The 15,430-nt window shown below is 40.3% G+C and overlaps 1 protein-coding gene across 1 annotated transcript in view; it reads right to left on the reverse strand.

Annotated features, from left to right (window-relative positions):
• The window catches only part of NLGN1 (neuroligin 1), a 773,228-nt gene extending 760,050 nt beyond the window's left edge, over nt 1-13,178 (reverse strand). Inside the window, exon 1 of the mRNA XM_087725227.1 lies at nt 12,945-13,178. The gene's annotated coding sequence lies outside the window, so the exon portion shown is untranslated. The remainder of the gene's footprint in view (nt 1-12,944) is intronic.
• Between the last annotated feature and the right edge of the window lie 2,252 nt (nt 13,179-15,430).

Here is a 15,430-nt window from a genome sequence, read left to right on the forward strand (position 1 = left end):
AGCCGCCCGGAGTCCTCCGGGAGTGGGCGGCATACAAGACAAATAAAATGAAAATGAAATGAATGAAATCTTCTTAGCTAATATTTAAGGCCCGAGTTCCTTTAACCAGGTGCCCATTGGATGCATTTATCTGCAAGTGCTTAATGTCTGATCAAGGTTGCCACACTCACAAATTAAAGCGTTAGACCATGTAGTACTACTAGACCAACCCACAGGCAGTGGTTGTCTTCTACACCTGGAGTACAGGTAGCTCTTAGCGACCTTTCAAAGCTGCGACCGACACCCCTCCCCAAGATACCTATGACCCAGTTCTGAAATTCTGACAGATACCCCACCTGCATGTCGGAGACTCAGCCACTGGCTCACACGGGTTGGAATGGAATACTTCATTTGGCCAAGTGTGATTAGATACACAAGGAATTTATTACCCATGCAGGAGCTCTCAGTGTACATGCAGAGCAACAGAATAATGATCATCATCATCATCACCATACCAATAAGAGAGAGGATTGAGAAAGATAATAAGAAGGATAAATAATAATACTAGTTGTAATACATGGGAAAATACACATAAACATTAGACAGAATGTCTATTGGAAGTCTTTAAGAAGATTGATTGATTGATTGATTGATTGATTGATTGATTACATTCATATGCCGCCCTTCTCCCCGAAGGGGACTCAGGACGGCTCACAATTCAATCAGGGAAGGAGGTACAGACAGGGGGATAAAAAAGACGAGACATAACAATACAAAATTTAAAAACACACAACAACCATACCATTCGAGAAGGGGGGCAAAAACTCTTTAGCCCCAGGCCTGTCGGAACAGCCAGGTTTTAAGGGCTTTGCGGAAGGCCTGGAGGGTGGTGAGGGTTCGAATCTACACGGGGAGCTCGTTCCAGAGGGTCGGAGCAGCCACAGAGAAGGCTCTCCTCCGGGTAGTCGCCAGTCGGCATTGGCCGGCGGATGGAATTCAGAGGAGGCCTAATCTGTGGGATCTGATCGATCTATTGGAGGTAATTGGCAGCAGGCGGTCTCTCAAGATGTTGGATAGCCATTTGTCTGGAATGGTATAGGGTTTCCCGCCTAGGCAGGGGGTTGGACTAGAAGACCTCCAAGGTCCCTTCCAACTCTGCTATTGTATTATTGAATTATAGAACTGTGACAATTAGATGTTCAGCGGAATGATGGTCTGAAAAGAAAAAGACTGTCCCTGTGTCTAGTTGTTAAATTTATGGCAGTTTGCAGTATTCTGCAGTCATATGACCACATTTTATGATCTTTTTATCCAAAATCTGCATTTATATCTATTTTTGGTCAAAAATGCTCCACAGTGAACAATATATCCACTCTGCAATCAACACGCTCACTTTATGGCAGCCACATTCACTTAACTACCACAAAAAGATTGTAAAAATAGGTCTGGTCATGTAGTGATCCACTTTACGACTTATGACTGTAATGGGCAGGTTCCATTGTAGTCATAAATCAAGGACTTACCTGTACCAGATTGAGGAAAATGGGTGGATAACTTAATTCGACTTTGAAAAGAAAACAGTTCTTTGTTTAAAAAAAAAATAGAATACTGTTTATCTTTTAAATCTTGGAAAGTGAATCTTGAAGTATTCTGTGGGGATTAAAAAAGTGATTCCCAAATGTTAGTAAATTACTCCAAGTTAGATAAAAGTATATTTTTGAAGGGGATAATGATGTGCAAACCCGTTATCCAATCACAACCTGGATATTTACATAATGACTTTCTGATAAACAGTAAACAAAAATTTCTGATAAGCATCTGGGTAATAATTGCATGCCATCTAATTTTAGTTCCACTGATCTTGCATCATGGGCAAAATTTCACTTTTCCAGTATTGGGCCATTTTTTTTATCAGCTACCAACATATATGTCAGTCAGTTGTGATGCTTTTCATTTATTTTCTAGAATTATTCCCAATATAAATATTTGTAATTTCACTTTACATTTTATGTTTACATTTTTTTCTGAATGTTTTTATGCACTTTCTTCTAATACTTTTAGCCTTTTATTTTCTGCATCATCACCAGATGTGCTAAAATGTTCCTTCTTTGTTTAGCGCTTCCAACATTTGTTGCTAGGTGATTTTTGTATTGTGTTAACCATTGACAGAGTTACATAACATCTGAAAGATATTTTGTACCAATTTTCCCTAGCTTAGATTTTACTGATTTATTTGTTTTTCTGTGATGACCTCTTTAAAGTTTTGCATCCATATTATCAAGCAATTTTAATTTGTTCCATATATCAATAGTGTCTCTCTTTGTGGATATGAGTGTGTGTGTGTGTATGTGTGTGTGTGTGTGTTCTCCTTATAGATCTTGGTTTTATGGAAATATTTCAAATCTTTGTCGTCTTTCTCAAAGTTCTTCCTCCTTTCTTGAGAATAATGTTTATTCTTCCATGAATCTGTAAATACCTCAAAGGCAAATTGTCTATGGGAGATTCTAAGTCATCCAGGTCATGGTTGTCCCAAAGGTGTTTTTTCAAAACGCAACTGGTCTTTCTTTGTTTTTCCTTGAAGGCCTTTCACTTCTCATCCAAGGGGATTCTTCAGTTCTGAACTGAAGGAACTCCTTGGATGAGAAGCAAAACATCTTCAAGGAAAAACAAAAGGACAAACGAAGTCTAGTTCCCTTTTGAAAAAGCACCATTGGGACTTAAAGGCAATTACACACACACACACACACACACACATTTGCCTGTGGGGTGTGTATTTGTGTTTGTGCATACATGCATGTGTATTATTGATGCTTTTTCATTTTTTTCCTTGCTTAACATATGTTTTTTCTTTCTCTTCTATTTCTTTATTCTGTTTAGGTTTCATTTCTTTCTTTGATTCAGTCATTTATTGCCTTTATTGCTTCATTGTCTTTCAATATTTCATTTTTGTACTCTTATCTTTTTTGCTGTCTTGCTATAAAAAAATAACCAAATGGAAAAACCAAGAAGTGTTTAAATTGATGATACTGTGCGAACATAATTTGGTTTGCAAGTAAAATGGCTTTAAATGGGAAAAAATAACTTTCTATGGTTGCTGGATTCATAATTTTGCAAGAAACATGCCACTCTTGCACTGCATGATTTTTTTTAAAAGGTGTTGAACTGATTAATCAGCCTGCATTTTTGTTTATTAAATGGCTTTTCATTGATTAATCAGAAATGATTAATAGAGGAAGCATACACACCTAAAGAAAAATCTTATTAAAATAACGGCTAATACAGAGCACATTTGTTAAAATGTGAGAAATGAAATTCCCCTAGAATTGGAAAGTCTCTATGTGCTGTGTTTACAGGAAAAGTATCTATCTTGTGCCTGGGAGCTACACTTTTAATCAAAAGTCAGACTGAGGCTGCAGGAGTACACGAGCGATGATGGAAAAGAATAGAAAGGGGCAAATTTTTCAATTGGTTTTTTTCTCTCTTTATTTTCAGTTTAGGGGAGGGTCTTGTTTTGTTTTTTAAAGAAAACTAATTGTGTTAAGCCTACTGCTAGTTTAATAAACCTATATTTCTTGGAGGCAGGAAAGAAAAAAAATGTGTTATTCAGCTTCTGTTTTATCACTGAATTTCAGCATGTGATTGGGAGGAAGTTGGAGATAACCAAAGCAGAATTCCACAGCAGCAACATAAAGACACCACGTAAGTGATGATGCAATCATGCAAATGTGGCTGTCATCCACTTGTGTTTCAGTGTCTGAAAGAGATACACAAGTATGAAGACATCATCAAGTACTTGTCCTCCTTGCCTACTCCACAGTTGCCCATGAGCTGTAGGATGTCCATCACATAAGTCCTGGTGGTACATTGGTTAAGTGCAGTATTGCAGGCAAACTCTGCCCACAGCCTGGAGTTTGATCCTGATGGGACTCCATGTTGACTCCATCCTTCCAAGGTCAATAAAATGAGGACCCAGTTTGTTGGGGGCAATATGTTTACATTGTAAACTTCACAGAGAGTGCTGAAAAACACCATGGGGGAATACAGAAGTCTAAATGCTGTTCCTATCTCTGATGTATGTGTAGCAATATAAGTCATGGCAACTATATTTAAGTTATTGGTTGAGCTACTAGCTTTTCAACTTCTTCTGCTCAGGGCATCTTTGAATTCTTATTTTTCTGCCCCAAAGTTCTTACCTATCTGCTCGAATTCCTCGAGTTATGACGGTAATGGAACCTATCTTTCATGGTTGCAACTTATGATAGTTGTAAATTGGACCATTCATGTGAATGATATGATTTTATGAGTTTTTATGGTGGTCATTAAGTATATGCTGTGGTTATAAAGCAACCATCATGGTCATAAAGTGACCACCATGGTCATTAAGCAAACAAATTGGTCATTAAGAAAACCAATGGCTCGATATGAGCCAGTTTTGCTGAAAAATGGAAGCAAATGCTGAAAATGGAGGGGGGCGGTGCTGCAGGACGGAGTCCGTCCCGTCTCCCCCCACCTTGCCGGCCTGTGGAGGACAACTACAATGCTGATCCATCCCTCCAAGAAATCCAGTTTGACACCTCTGTACTAAGAGGTTTCTTATTACTGCCCTCTGGGTACACCAAAGATCTCATAATAGCCTAAGGACAAAACCATTTGTGTTAAACACAGTGAACCTGACTTATTCAGAAGGACAATACAAACACCTGTTATATTGTTCTTGGTACAGTATCAAAGATGCTATTTCACTGGTAAACTCAGAAAGGTCATTTTAGCCTCCTATAGCCTTCTTTCTTTTCTCTCAACGTATTTCCTCCTTATAGAAAGATCAGATAAGTAACCATTGAGGGATTATTACTGAGGGACCAGCCTTTGTCAATCTGGTCCCCTCCAGATGTGTTGGGAATTCCATGAGTTCTAGCCCCAGAACATCTGGAACGCACCAGACTGGCAAAGGCTGGAACAGACTGTAAACTCAGGGCCCTACAGCAGTTATACAATGAAGAAATAGTTTAGCAACGAAAGAGTATCTTTTTTTATGTCTTGACATATATTTAAACCACCTTTAGGGAGTACTACACTCTCCAAACCATTGTATAATATTTCATAATAAATGCACACTTTGAATATAGGTTTCATTAAATATTCTTTACGGATACTGAAATGGAAACAAAACCGTTTTAAAATCACCCCTAAACCTGAACACAAATGGGAGAATTTTGCATTTTTCTTTGGAAAGGACATTCAATTGCACAGGTCACCAGTAAAAAATAAGGCTCTGTTCCACTACCTGCCAATTTAGCAACTTAAGCTGAATTTGCATACCATGATTAACCAGCTCAGAAAAAGAGCAAGCAGCTGCATTTATACCTGCCACATTTGGTTGGTTTTATTGTTTTTCTTGTTTCTTTTGACTTTGTTAAGAGTTATATCCTGACTTCTTTGTTCGTGAGCTCAAAAACTTCTTCCTTGTATGCTTCAGCACAGAAACAATTCTATGAAGTAGATTTTGTTGAGAGAGAAGGAGTGGCCCCAGGTCACCCAGTAAGTTTCTCTGGCTAAGGGTAGAGAAGAACAAGGGTCTCCCCAGTGCCAGTATAATATCCCAACCATTGCTCCATACTAGATCACTGTTGAGTAACACAGCATGTTCCATTAACCAAATGAAGCAGTAAGAGTTGTATGAGAAGCAGGAAGACTGAAGAACTGCATTTTTTGGCTGTTTATTAAAGCACAATATCCCAAATATCTCTTGGACTGCAAGACAACCAAACCGGTCAGTCCTAGAGGAGATCAACCTTGACTGCTCTTTAGAAGGCCAGATCCTGAAGATGAAACTCAAATACTTTGGCCACCTAATGAGAAGGAAGGACTCACTGGAGAAGAGCCTAATGATGGGAAAGATTGAGGGCAAAAGAAGAAGTTGACGACAGAGAATGAGGTGGCTGGATGGAGTCACCAAAGCAGTAGGCGTGAGCTTAAATGGACTCCAGAGGATGGCAGAGGACAGGAAGGCCTGGAGGAACATGGTCCATGGGGTCACAATGCGTCGAACACGACTTCGCAAATAACAACAATAATCCTAGATATTCTTGAATGTTTCTCTCAAGTTCAGATCTTCCTGCAAATGGTCCAGCCATCACTATTTGGTACTATTCTACAATGCTGAGTGGTTGAACATTGGGAAAAATATCCTTTAATTACAAAATCACACAATATTTACTTCCAAGTAAGCTCTCCCACAAGGGTTGCTGCCTGCCTGATGTTTAAACCACAGACATGGAATTAACTGTCTGACATTGTGTGAGTTTATATATCAGGCCAAGTCCTATTTTAACTTGTGAGTCATAAAGATGGGTTCACACCATATTCTGAGCCAAAAATAAATCACATTATCCTTTAGCACAATGTGATAACTCAGCCATTGGGTTCACTGATTTTATTTTGACCATGATCTGCTGTGCAATGTATGATTCAAATACAATATAATACCATAATTATTTATAAAGCAAAATGGCTAGAGTCATATATCGCACCATGCATAATTCACACATGCATGCTGGGGAAGGCAATAAAGGGAAAGGAACTACAGCTATTTCAGTTGTAAACAAGATATTAAAGACAATCTCACCCGAGCTAAGGACGTTTTCTCGTGTGTTCAAGACTGCTAAAGAGGACAGCCTGCTTAATGGATTTCTTGAATCAATCTTTTCCACGTTTTGAGTTGTATTATGATTTCATCTTTTGTCCTTAAGATTAATCAGCCCCAAATTTCCTGAATTTTAATTAGACATTTCGGTTGTTTTATGTGCATTCGTATAAGTCAAGAACAAAATAAAACCTAAAATTGCTTTACTTTGTTTGAGTGTCTTGCTCTACAGGTTATCTCTTGCTCTTCAACTAAAGGGACATGGTGGCTCAGTGACTTAGACACTGAGCTTGTCGATCAGAAAGGTCGGAGGTTCAGCAGTTTAAATCCCTAGTGCTGCGTAATGGAGTGAGCTCCCATTACTTGTCCCAGCTTCTGCAAACCTGGCAGTTCGAAAGCACATAAAAATGTAAGTAGAAAAATAGAAATCACTTTGGTGGGAAGGTAACAGCATTCTGTGCCTTCGGCATTTAGTCATGCCAGCCACATAAGCCGAGGTGGCACAGTGGTTAGGGTGCAGTACTGCAGGCCACTTCAGCTGACTGTTATCTGCAGTTCAACGGTTCAAATCTCACCGGCTCAAGGTTGACTCAGCCTTCCATCCTTCCGACGTGGGTGAAATGAGGACCCAGACTGTGGGGGCGATATGCTGACTCTGTAAACCACTTAGAGAGGGCTGAAAGCCCTATGAAGCGGTATATAAGTCTAACTGCTATTGCTATTGCTATTGCTATGATCATGGAGATGCCTTCAGACAGCACTGGCTTTTCAGCTTTGAAACAGAGATAAACATTGCCACCTAAAGTCCGGAATGACTAGCACATTTGTGCAAAGGGAACCTTTATCTTTACCTTTAGTTAGAATCTGGGCTTCTATTCAGACTTAATATCAAATACTTCAAATTATTAAATCATATTTCCACCACTGTAAGGATTCAGATGTTTTGTGAATGTAGACCTCAGACCTTAATCAGGCAGTTATGCTAATTAATTTTATTTCAGGACTGCGCAATTCCATGCCAATCACAAATATTTGATTCACACCACATATTACAGCTACATCTATCTATCCAATTCATTCAACTTTTTGCAACTTGGCTCCACCCAACTATGTCGGAACTGCAAGTCTCGAAAATTTCTTTCCCCCATATATCTGGAGGGCACCAGACTGATAAAAATCTAGATTACTGAAAGAATCCTCCATGCATCCTTTTCTCTCTTGTACAATGAGATTTATGAAGAACAGCTGATAGATATTACTCTTCCAAGTTTTCCAAATTTGCCATAGATGACTGGCCGAAAAAGGAATATTGAGCTGCGATATTGATCTTATCTGTTCCACTAAAAGTCATTTTATATTCTTTAACCTGATCCTAAATCTTGCTAATCTGAAAAATCCACTGCTTTTGAAGTGTTGAAACAAGGAAATGAATTAAATGAACGAAATAAATGAAAATTAATGATACCTTTTCAGTTCAATCCCTAAACTGTACAGTCGTAGTCTCCCTGTTCAAAATGTAGCTGTCTTATGATAGTTCAATCTGGTGAATAACTAGAATTTAAGGAAGGAATGAGGAGTAGGGAATGTTGGATGCTTATACATTGAGGATTCAAATATGTAGCCCAAATTAGTTCATACAGAAGGCATATAGGGTATAGGTCCTAACAGCTGTCTTTCCTGAAAAATCGCAAGTTTGATGTAGTGGTTAAGGCACTAGAAACCAGAAAAGAATGATTTCTAGTTCAATCTTAGGTACGGAACCAGCTAGGTGACCTTGGGATAGTCACTCTCTCTCTCAGCCCTAAGAAGGATGCAATGGCAAACATTTCCGAAAATATTGCCAAGAAAACCGCAGGGACTTGTTTAGGCAGTCAGCAGAAGTCAATGCTGACTCAAAAGTGACTGATCTATCATATGGTCTGATAGGGCTTAATCAAGCATGCAAGTGTTGGAAGAAATATCCACTTGGGTTCAGTTCAATTCAGACACTGGAAATATGGAGGCTGATTGGAAAGATAGCTTATTGATGGACAGCTGAACATGCAGAGTGAAGAATGAGTGTTATTTATACCCTCTCTTGGGTCTTGCCTTTGAGCTTCCTGTTCCTGTGGCAAGGGCATATATTCTATTGGTTGCTGTCAGACTCGCATGGGGCTATGCCGGGATCATAGCCAACTTTGTAGATTTTCTGAGTCAAGCTTAGTTGAAACTTGGGCTAATGCAATGCAGTTTCTATTGTGGTTGAATGACTTTGCTGAAGGATAATCCCATCATCCTAGAGCTGAAGGCCTTCTGTCTTGTAGATAGGGTGGCCCAGTCCTGCTGGGACTATTAAGAAAGGTGGGGAGCTGCTTTCCAAGAGCAGGTTTCTCGCTTTCTCATCCAGGGCAATATAATATTCTGCCTTTTATAATATTTCCCAAAATATTTCATTATTCTAGGAGATGGAGTGCTAACTTTCTACACAAGACATGGAGTAGGACATAAACAAGCAAGACATAAACATACAAAATGAGATACTGAAATCTGAAGAGAAGGTAGCGGCACCAAAAATAAGGTTAAGTAAGTAACAACCATTGGTATGAAATGTCTTTTCCCATGATGAACTAGACATGGAAAATCTAGTTTAAGTTATTTTTCACTCCCCCAGCTGGATTTTTTCTTTGTAATTTGAAAAGAAATTCATAAAAAGTCTAATGAACTGAAGTAAAAGGAGGTGTGGGTTGGATAGGCCTTTATCCAATATCTCATGATACACATTTGGCTTTAATTAAGTCAAAATCCTTCACTACTTCAGCCATAACAAACATGAATAATCCTTTCCCATCTGGTGAGAATATAGATTAACTGACTGATTGGATATGTAAGGCCACCCAGTTGTCAAAGAACTCAAAAGTGGCATGCAAGACAATCTAATAACAATTTAACAACAATACAATAAGAGTAGAACTACCAAATAGCAAACAACCATCCAAGAGACACAAAAATTAAAACAGACGTAGCAAATAAGCAAGTTAAGGGGTGATAATGCAAGAACATGTATTCTCCCAATATGAACTTCTAGAGCCAAAATATTATACAACTGAGATTAGAATGCCAAACATTACTGGTTAAACATGACAGAAATCATGGTTTGCTGAGAAGCAAGCAAGATAAAAACAAGGTCTGAAGTTAGAACTTCCGGGTTCATAGACTGAGACTGTGCCTTAGAATGCAGTGACAGAATTTCAATCTCTGCAAACTAATTCCTGTAGGTTACAGAATCAACTACAATTTCATAGAGATGATAAAGCAATTCATATCTCATAATCATCTTTCTGGGCTATTATTTAAAGCCACATAAATATTTCAAGAAAATCTACAAGGAAATTTTCCAGTTAAGAAATTAGTTCCATTGATTAATCATATTCAATACTCAGGTGGCCTAGAGACTCATGTAATGTATGAAGTATACATTGCTAATGGTGTTTTCCTACAATGAATGATTTGTCAATAATGTTAAATGGAACTCCAACTGAAACATGACATTATGTATTTATAACAAATGACCATATGTAATCAGATTCATAAACATCTCGAGCACCGGCTACAGAATGCTTTAAAGAAGGAAGAAGAAGGGAGAGGAAGGTAAACTTAGGTAAATATAGAATTTTTGATGGACTCTTTGGAACAAACAATAGAAAACATTTCAGGAGGATCTACTGCTTCTCCTGATTTATCAAAGGAAGGTCATTCAGATGTTTCTAAGAATAATTTTTGGGTTGTTCATTGTAAATACAAGTAAGAGAAAGGAAGGGGGGAAATCAACGAATCTCGGTAATGAAAAATGCAAATAAAAGTAGCTAGAATGGAATATAAGGAAGGCATATAGGCTACCACCTATACTTTTTGTTTTTAGCATTGCAGGAGCTCTCAATATATTATAATGAAAAACCGAATGCTACAGCCTGTGTTTTTATTTAAGAGGGTTGCAAATGATTCAGTTTGCATCAGGCATTCGGCAGCCTCTTACTGTTTCTCTTTTAATCAAAATGTGAAATCAGACAGTTTAAACAGTGCTTCCCACTTGTTCTGTGCAGTTTTTCAGGTGATTTAACTCTCTGTCCAAGCCAAGGACATTGTACTGTCTCTTGGTGCCTAAGCTGACAGCTCTCCTTCTTCTTAAGCATTGTATCTTTACATCTAAAGCGTCCTCAGTTCCCTAGGGTTGTCTAATGATACAGAACCAGGTAGCATGTGTGTTTGTGTGTAAATCACAGCCAAAGATGTATGGTAAAGTGCCATTTACCTTTTCTTGACAAACGCTTTACTACTGAGATTAAAAAAAGGTTAACATTTACCTTTGGAGTAGCACACATCATTTGTGATAGATAGACATTTATTATTAGCTCAGAGATTTCTTTTTTTTAATGGCAATTAAATTCCTTAAAATGTGTAGCCATGAGCTGCTTGCAAATAGCCTTGCTATTTTCAGTATCAGAATCTGGGATATAAAAGACAGCATATTGTAAGGAACCTAGCATCTAGTTAAAAGACCAAACTTAAATCTTCCTTCCTTCCTTCCTTCCTTCCTTCCTTCCTTCCTTCCTTTCCTTCCTTCCTTCCTTCCTTCCTCAGCTCCAGCTGAGGGAAAGTTCATTCCAATTCAAAGATTTCATGCAATGTCCACACTATTTCTCTCTCCCACTTCTTTGCCTTGTAAGACAATTCCCCAGTTCTGTAATAATACATAAACTAAACTGGGTTGAAATCCCTTTGAGAGACTTGATAAGAGAGGAATTAATGTTCTTTTGAAGAAGCGCCTACATCGGACTGGTGCCTGGTCTAGAATTAAATGAATGACTACAGTTTCTTCATATAAATATGTTAATCTGATAGTGTCTCCCCAAAGCTCACTTTTGAACTAACGCACATTTATGGAAGTGCACACTATGCTACTGTTCAACTGTTTTGAGGAGACTCACAGGTTTAATTTAACAAAACAAAACAAAAATCCCAGAGTTATGCCTAATAAAGAATAAAGTCATAAACCTTGCAAATTATTTTTGACCTAAGGTAAAAATAATTTACAGGATCTTTACTGAACCTTTGCCTCAATTTACTTGCCCAATTCTTCTTAATTTCCTTTTCATTTTCTTTCATTTTTCCTTTTATTTTTCTCCTGACTGTTACTCATAGACATCTTCCAGTTGGTAATATTGGGACTCTAACTCATAAGCATTGATAGTTTTAACCTAGTCATTGAGAATTTAGTTCTGCATTCATACAATAAGTTGAAGCATAAATTCACAAAAAAAGGAAGCCATAAAAAAAACTTATAAAGATAAGCAGTAATCAAACATAAGGATGCTTTGCACATATAAGCTTTGGCTCTTTCCTTGACCTGGTTAAGCATGTTGTGTGAACATGGCCACAATCTCCTGATATATATATATATTTCCTGCCCTTCTCAAAGATACGCCTTCTTGCTCCCAGAAACACTTGTTCCTCTACCAACACAATCCTCACTGCACATGTTTAAGCACCCACTTTATTACAAGGCTGATCACTAAGGAATCTAAAGGTTGCAAAGCATATTACAGAAAGGATGAACATTAAGGAAAGGACATCGTTTGAGAAAACGTGCATTTGAAAACCAAAGAGGCATAATAAAAGGGACAAAGTGTGTTGCTGAAAACCAGACAGTGGCCTCTAGCATTTTTAAAAAGAAGCACGAGAGACTTATTCTCTCTACAGACAAAGTACACACAAACCAAACCTTACTCTTTTTCTCCAGCTTTAGAGGGATCTGCTTTTCTCTTCCCACAGTGCTGAAATTTACTTACAAAAACTGCAGAACATTTCCAGAACACACACACACACAATATGTAAGATAGTTCAGTCCCGCTTTCGAATTGTCTGGGACAAGAGCTAATCATCATCTTCATCATCTCTGCTTATGATTTTGCACACTCTTCGGGATTGCAATTTTTTTTTTCTGAACTGTTTGGGACCAGGAAGTGCAAAGGAAAGGCAGTTTTATTTAACAGGATAATCCTGGAGATGTTTTGTTTTTTAATGGGATAAATTAGTGGTGGATTTCTACTCAAGCCTGAATCAAAGAGACATGATTCCTAAATCAGGGAGGGAAATAAAGAAGTGGGTGATTTAAGATTCCAGAGGGAGGGGGACACAATTCAGGTACCAAAAGACCCAAGAGGAGGTCTAGAAAAGCATTTATTTGGGGTAGTAACAATTCAGTTCGAGAAAAACAGAAGTTATGGGAAATCTGAGATGCACTGTATGCCGAAATCGGAAAGGATAAGAAACAAGAGGTCCTTACCTTAAACGCATTAATCTTCCTTAGAATCCGTTCTGCAATATTTGGAAAACGAGGAAGCCGGAGATCTTTCAACTATTTGGGAGGTTTTGCTTCTGTTTTGAAAGCAAACGCGTTGTGTTTCTTCAGCGCCCCTTTTTAGAAAACAGATTCGCCCGAAGACCGTGGCAGGTTGATCCCTTAGAATCCAGTAGGTCCCTGCAGGATTTCTAGCGTCTTGAAAGGGAAGGAGGGAGAGGGGATTTGAGAGCAGGGGGAGGAGGAGGAGGAGGAGGAGAAAGAAAATCGAAATCTGTCTCTCTGCCTACAAAAACGGCTGCTGGGATCAATACAGCACACCTCTTCCACCCACCCCGCCATGCACACACATGCACACCCTTTTTAAAAAAAAAAAAAAAAAAAAAGAAGAGGAAGAAGAAGCAGCAGCAGCAGCGGCGGGAGATAGAAAAAAATTCAGAAGGCGCGTCTCGCTGCAAAAACTTGGCAAGCCGAACGGATCCAGGGATTTCCAAGTCAGGCGGAAGAAAAATTAAAAAGTGGCTTTGCGAGGGAGCAGCAGGCAACTGTTGGCGACCGTAGGCGCACCTGTGCGTGGCCGTGTGTAAAACACACACACACACACGGGTCCACGCAGAGGCGGCTTTTTTTTTCTCCCCTCACAAAAAGAACCCCAGAAGCAAGTGGAAGAAAAGGAGGCGGGGGAAGAAAAGATCCCAGGGGGCGAGGCGGAGGCAAGCAGGGATTCTGGTCAAGAGGAGATTCTGGCTTCCCCAGCTATACATCCGGACAATGAACGGGACGCCGAGCAAAAAGAAAAGAAGAAGAAGAAGAAGCCTTCTGCAACCGGACTGCCTTCCTCCTCCCTCGCCGCCGCCGCCGCCGCTGCTGCTACCTGTAGACCTAGGAGAGCGAGGCGCGGGCGAGAGGCGAGAGGCGCGCACGCGCGCCCCGGCTACCGCGCGCACGGCGACCGACCGAGCTCGCAGCTGGGCGAAGTGCGCGCGCGGACACCCCCCCCTTTCTCTCCCCCACAGCGGCAGGCAGAACAGCCTCCTCCTCCTCCTCTTCCTCCTTCTTGAGCTTTTCTCTAGCCTCCCATTTTAGGCTCAGGGAGGCAGGGCGCTCCTTTCAGCCCGGCGGAGGAGTGGGAATCTGTCTCGCGTGCTGAGGGGAGACGGGGACTGACAGCGCCTGTGCGCGCGCATCTCTCTCTCTCTCTCTCTCTCTCTCTCTCTCTCACACACACACACACACACACACACACACACACACACAAACAAACACACATATACGGCTGTCCATTTTGGGGGGGGGGGGTCAGCGCGGATGGGGAAAGCCCCAACGCCACCTGTGACATGATTAGACCGACTGTCAAAATCTGTCCAGATGTGGAGAGGGAACGGTGGCAGAGAAAGTGGGGAAAGGGAAACTCCTGGAAGATTCCTCTGGAGATACTTCTTTCCCTCTGTTCACCCCCCTCCCCCCCCCCCGCATTCCTCTCTTCTCCAAAAACTACTCCTGAAAGGTCTTCCCCCAATGTAGTTTCCCAGCTTTGGCTTTGCAAGCCATAGTCCGTTGCTTAAATGCAGTGTGGGGAAACTTCTCTTTGGAAAGAAAAGGGTACTACGAAACAGGTATAGAAATGGGTGGGAACCCAAAACACCATGTGCAGGTAGCCCTCGATTTATCTCAGTTCACTTAGCGACTGTTCAAAGTTACACCAACACTGAAAAAAGTGACATATGACCAGTGGTGGGATTTAAATATTTTTACTACTGGTTCGTGGGCGTGGTTTGGTGGGCGTGGCAGGGGAAGGCTACTGCAAAATCCCCATTTCCTCCAATGATAAGTTGGAACTCTGGAGGCAGAGAATAGACGGGGCCAGGGGCAGTCAGAGGGGGTATTTATCGGTCAGTGGTGGGTTGCTATTTTTTTTTACTACCGGTTCAGGCAGGCGCAACACTTCTGTGCATGCACAGAAGCTTCTGCACGTGCACAGAAGCGTCCGGGTGGGTAGGCGGAGCCTCCTGCCGCCGCTACTACTGGTTTGTATGATCCAGGCCAAACCAGGAGCACAACTCACCTCTGTTACTGGCTCTCGAACTACTCCAAAGTTCCGCCACCGGTTCTCCAGAACTGGTCAGAACCTGCTGAATACCACCTCTGCTTATGACCACTTTTCACACTTATGACCATTGCAGCATCCTAATGGTCACTTGATCAAAATTTGGCTACTTGACAACTGTCAGGGAAATGATTTAATAGCCGACCACCTGTTGTAATGCTGGAATACTATAATGCTTTAATGATGATACAATGGTAGTAATGAGTCAGCAGGGTTATTTGACTCTACCACTTTAAGAGACTATATTATAAGAGAGACCTTGTTAGGGTGTATCTTTCTCTCAGTGTGTGCTTCCATGCTATAGTTGATGATTGATTGCCTGACTTTGCCTAGTATATGTATGTATATATTTCTTGTAGATAAA

Source organism: Thamnophis sirtalis, unplaced genomic scaffold (genome assembly GCF_051295495.1).
Source record: "Thamnophis sirtalis isolate CommonGarterSnake01/CBP01778 unplaced genomic scaffold, rThaSir2_p1.2 scaffold_11, whole genome shotgun sequence".
Lineage (NCBI taxonomy): Eukaryota > Metazoa > Chordata > Lepidosauria > Squamata > Natricidae > Thamnophis > Thamnophis sirtalis.